Source organism: Psammomys obesus, unplaced genomic scaffold (genome assembly GCF_907164565.1).
Source record: "Psammomys obesus unplaced genomic scaffold, mPsaObe1.curated_primary_1811, whole genome shotgun sequence".
NCBI classification, from domain to species: Eukaryota; Metazoa; Chordata; class Mammalia; order Rodentia; family Muridae; genus Psammomys; species Psammomys obesus.
In genome coordinates this window covers 2,379,025-2,384,773 of record NW_026596091.1, presented here as the reverse complement: position 1 = coordinate 2,384,773, position 5,749 = coordinate 2,379,025, and positions in this window count along the sequence as shown.

The following is a 5,749-nucleotide window of genomic DNA, read 5'->3' as shown; positions in this document are numbered from 1 at the left end:
TAGTATTAGTATTAGTATTAGTATTAGTATTAGTATTAGTATTAGTAGCATTATCCATGCCTGTTTTACTAGTTTGCTAGGAGTACTATAATAGAATACTGCAGACTGGCTAGCTTAAACAGCAAAAATGTATTTTTCCATAGTTCCAGAGGCTAGAAGTTCAAGGTGCTGTTTTTGTTTTTTGTTTTTGTCTTTGTTTTTTTGTTTTTTTTTTTTTTCCTGGCTCCTCCTGCTATTGTTTTCACATGACCATCTTCTCCTCCCCTCGGCCCCCACTCTGTGAAGGTCCCTAGTGTTTGTGTAAGTATTGAACTATGAATATGGAATTTCCTGTTTGTAAAAGCACATCAGCCAGATTAGGCTGGGCCAGTCGTATTCTGAGGACTGAGAGACCAGGGTGTCGATGTATGAGTTTGAAGGAGGACAAAATCCACCGAAAGTGTGTCCATATCTCTGCATACTTGTTTCTTTTCTGCAGAGCTTAAATGTGGTCATAAAGTGGCATGTGAGGAAATGTGTGCTCTGGTCTGCACAAGTGGGTGAAGCTTCCTGCCCATTGAACAGGCCTCTTCTGTCATCTCTGTCATGGAGGCTATAGTGCAGAAATGTGCTATAGTCTTTAAAAATCCTTTTCTATTTTCAGAATTCAGTATTAGCATACTGAAAATAATCTTAATCTGGACCTAACAGGCATCTGAGTTGGTCAGCCTGCCAGCTCTCCCACACCCACACCCACACCCACACCCCTGGGTCTACTTCATCCATTGCTACAGCCAGCAAGGGGGTAGAAGCAGCTGTCCCCCTCTCATGCCCTGGGGGCCACCGCATCCCTGTCCATGCCATTAGGGCCAGCTCTATTGTGCTGCCCAGGCAGGTGCAAGGCCCACTTTCCCCAGGGCTGCAGCAGGCTAGGGGCCGGGGCAGCTCTCCTGCTCTCAGCTCTCAGGCCCTCAGGTCTGACTCACCCCAACATTTGGCCCATCTATGAACTGCTGGAGTGTGTGAAGGCACACTCCTACAGATCCAAAACTACAGGGTCTCCATGACACAGGGGAGCAACAAGATGTCCTAGAGGAGACCCAGGAGCTTCCAGTAATTAGTGCGCAGGATCCAGAGGCCTTGTACCAGATCAATGAGTCATGGCAGTGAGTATTTGCAGAAAAGTGTGGACAAATGGTATATGGTGGGAAATCTGTAACACACTGCAGCTTCCACAATAAAATATTTTCTTTTGGGGTGGAGGTTGCAAGGGTGTAGGGTGGATGTGAGGGAAGGGGAAGATGAGTGAGAATGGGGTACATGATGTGAAATTCACAAGGAAACAATAAAAAGTATTTTTTAAAGAAAAGTCTTAACCTAATTAATCCCAAGAATTCATCCATAATTTTATTCAAAAGCAAACCAGTAGGTTGTGAGTAAACAGAACAGTCACTGCCACTCAGTCCAAGGCCTGGTCGTTGGGGTTCTGACCTTCTGGAGAAGTCCTGTGGCCTTGCTTTTTTGTGCCTCATGTGTCTCTGTGTTGTGATGTGATTGTGTGTGTGTGTTGTGTCTCTTGCAGCCTTAGATGGGGATCTTCCTCGTGAGCCACCTGCTCTCGAGGCTCAGTCCCTAGCACCACTCAGAGAGGAAAACATAGACCAGTGAATCAGCAGAAGTGGTTGTCCATGCAGGCGCAGAATTGTAGCTAAATGCATTGCATTGCCAAAGAGCAGAAAAGGAGAAAACTGAGAAGGTGTGCTGTGAAGGGAGACATTATTTAGGGAAGACGTGGAAATAGTAAGTGAGGTGAAGGATGAAGCCAGGGGGTTGGGAAAACAGTGGAAGAAGCAGGGTCAAACAAGAACGAAAACAGAAGAGGAGCAGAGGAAATGTTGAAAGGGAGGAGAGAGATTAGAAAAGTAAAAAGATAATTAAAAAAATACTTCCTGATGAGAAAAAAATGTAACCAAATTTAAAAACATGTAAGAAGGGGGATAAAAATAAAAGGATTAAGTCCATTTAAAACACCAAAAAGATAAAGTCAAAACGCTGCTAAAAGTGTAGTGGAAAAAGGGGGGCGGGGGGAGGCAGGAAAAGATTTTAAAAGGGGCAGTGATGAAAGATTGCTCAGCAACCAGCAATGAGCACAGTGTGAAAGCAAATGACCACCTGGAGGGAATAAAAGATAAAGACACTTAAAGTTTTCAAAATATGATAAAGTAAAAATAATACTAAAAGTACAATTTAAAAAAAGTTAGGAGTAGTGGAAACAGGAAGAAAGCAAAAGCACAACAACAAAAACCAGATAAAGTGCTGAAAGGCTTCTTCCTAGGCCATTGGATGCCAGAGACTGGCAGCTATGTGCGTGGGACAGGCATGACAGCCGTCTAGCGTATGGGCTGAGCTTGTGCTGGTCAGGCACCGGATGTTCACCACGTTGTTCACCACAGCTCTCCTCCTTGTAGAATCCTTCTCTGTGTATCGGGGCTTCTGACCGGAGTGCCTTGCTTTCCAGTCTAGACAGCTTCTCGGGCCTGCTGGTCTCCCCAGACTATGCCTGCCCCTTAGGTTAGCTAGTGCTTTAGCTGAAGGGAGTTTCCTAGGCATACTGGGAGTTGAAGAGGCAGCCACAGCTCAGAGCTCTGTGCAGGCCGAAGGGTGGACACCTGCCTATGTGCTTTCCAGACTCTGTGGTTCATCGTGCAGAAGGAAGGCATTCCATGAGCGCTTCAGAGTCCCTGTGCTCCATGGCACTGGACTGCACACAGGTGGCGACTCGGCCCACTTAGCGACCTCAGGTTTATGCAGAGCGAACGCCAAAGTTAATTTTAATAGAGAAGACCTATTCCTGACAATTGAGGGCAAGATCATCTTTCCCTTCACTACTTGAGCCGAGAGCCCCCTGTCACTGACTTTTTGGTGTGTCAGTATCTACTCTGTGTCTCCCAATTGCCTCTCAGAGCTGTCCCACTTTCAGACTGTCTCAAGATCCCTGACAATGGTCATTTCAATGGTACCCAAGGCAGATCATCTGTAAACAGCAGCTTCTCTCTCAAGATGGTGCCTCTGCCCTCCTAGCTATCCTGAGTGATAATGTGAGCTTTCTCCCCACTGCTGACCCATCTCTTTCACCACGATTGACAACAGCATTTGAGGCTTCTGAGGGCTTGGGGCTTACACCGAGGGTAGCACTACCAGGCTCTCGTCACTGAGGTGCTTGGCTCCCTTAGCTCTACTTCACTCCCCCGCCAGGAAGCCATGCAGCTCCAGCTGAGCCTGCCTTGGATGATTTCTTTTTGGCACCCCACCTGTCTTTCTGTGCTTTTCAGCTCCTTTATCGTTGCCTTCATTAATTTCTGGACTTGGCATCTCTCTCTTTGGAATAGAGCCTGTTTTTATCCTGTTCTGACTCTTCTCCTTCACAGGTCATATCACAGGTCCTAGAGTCTTAAGGAGAAGTCCCTACAGTCTTTTCTCAGATCTGCTGATACATCAGTGACATAAACAGCTGAGGGTGGGAAGGATGGCTCACAGTTTAAGGGAACACAGTCCAGCATGGTGGGGAAGCGCAGTGGCTGGGCTCACTTGGTCTGTGGTGGTGGAAACATGGGGAAGCTGGCAGAGAGGAAGCAGAGAGCTACAGCCAGAAGCTGAGCTGCAGAAAACCCTCAGAGGCCCCCATAAACCTCTTGTTGTTAGCTAGACCTTCTGCCCTAAATGTCCACAACACAATTGTTCAGACTCATGGGTCTGTGGAGGGCATGTCACATTCAAAGCATAACAATGGAATAATATTAGGTAATTTCTGGAGGCTCTGTGTGATGTTTCTAATGGGGAAAAAAAAAAAGCAGGTTTCAACATGTATGTATTTAGTAAGTATTCATCCAGTGTTAGACAGGACTCTAGGGTGTGGGGATTTGGTAGTAGACACAGAAAGATGTCTGCCATCATGAGGCCTGAGTTGTGCTGAGAAGTGCTGATAACAAACATCTAGATAAGAGATACCAGGTAGCATGGAGAACTGAGGAAAACCAAAGCAAGTGGAGAACAGAAGGATGGAGGAAGGCAGAGCCAGGATTTTAGCTTCTGACAAAAATACCCCAACAGAAGCAACTTGAGGGAAAAAAGGTTTTATTCGGGCTCATTGTTGAAGGGCGTTGTCTCTCCTGGCAGGGAAGTCAAGGCAGCAGGGACCTGGGGCAGCTGGTCACAACTGTGCACAGTGTGGAGAGAGACTGCTGAGTTCCTGTGCCCAGCTCATGATCTCTGGGATCGAATCCTAAGGAATTATGCCAACTGCAGTGAGGAGTCTTTGCACCTCAGCTAATCTAGTCAACATAGTCTCCCTCTAGCAGACCCTGAGCCCCAACTCCCAGGTCATTCTAGATCTCATGGAATTGACAGCTGAGATTAACCACAAAAGCCTTTCTGTCAGCAGGGTCTCCATGGTCATGGCCCTTGAACAATGCCTGGATTCAAGTGAAAATGGGAGTGGTTGGACCCATGGGGAGAAGATTCATGAAGAGAGTGTACCAGGTGCAGAGGACATGAGGCAGGACGATGTTACCCACATGTGTGGAGAATCTCAAGGGGCCAGAGTGGCTGGAGAGGTGTGAAGCTAGCAAGGGCTTTGATGCCAGGATAGTGCAGTCTCAAGTCTGGGAACATAAAGTGCAAGTTCAAAGGGAAGATCTCTGTAGACTCATGGGATTGCAACTCTATGGTGCAACTTCATTCTCTTCCCGCCTTTTCAACCGAATAACAAATCACTACCACGTGTGTGTGCTCCCTTAGGAAAGAAACCCAAACATGCACACACACACATACATATATGCACATGCACATACATGCACAGACACAGATACACATGTGTGTTCACATGTACACACGTATATACACACAAGTGTTGGCATAAAACTTTCCCCAGATGATATTACCTTTGCCCTGAAGATGTCCTTGACCCCAGGCTTTTTGGACAGCCACCATAGCTTTTCATTCCAGGAAGAGAGAGACTCCTGGCTGGAAACCCGGTGTTTGCTCAGATGGACCCACACAGCAAAGCAGCCCTGATTTATAGGCAATGATGAAGGTGTTAATGTCTCCTCTCAGGGCACCTCTGCTCTATCCATACTTGCTGACTGAGCGCAAAGATGACATAATTGGCCACAGTGTCAGGAGCAGATGGCTCACCTAATAACAAGCCTTTATGCTCAGGGCTGACCCCTTCTAGGCTTAGATTCAGTACCGTATGTGATCCTGTGGGCAGGTGTCATTAATCAAATGTGCTCTTTGAGGGTACCAAGTCTGCTGGATAAAAACAGGCTAACAAAGCGTGATCATACTGGCTTGCTTTGAACTCCAACTTAGGCCCTGTGTTCCTCTCTCCCATTAAACACAAAGGGATGGTGTACACATATACACACATGTGAAAATCAAGAGCTTTATGTGCATCCATACCTGAATAATTCTATCTAGGTTCTTCACCCACCCACATCCCCATAAATCCCTGGTAGTGTGACAGTTCCCCATACTAAGCTGGGTCTCTGCTTCTGACCTTTCAGTATTAGCAATGGGGGCTGTGTGTGAACTGGTCTGAGGGTCTTTCTGTCATGGAAATGAGGCCACAGGCCTTCCATGTTTGTTTGGATTAGGAGGAAGGGGCTTTGGGAGAAAAATATGCTCTTTTCCTTTCTGATGAATGTTTCCCCCTGAGATAAAGTCAAAGTCATGGTTATCAGCTTGCAAAGTCAAAGTAATAGCAATGAAC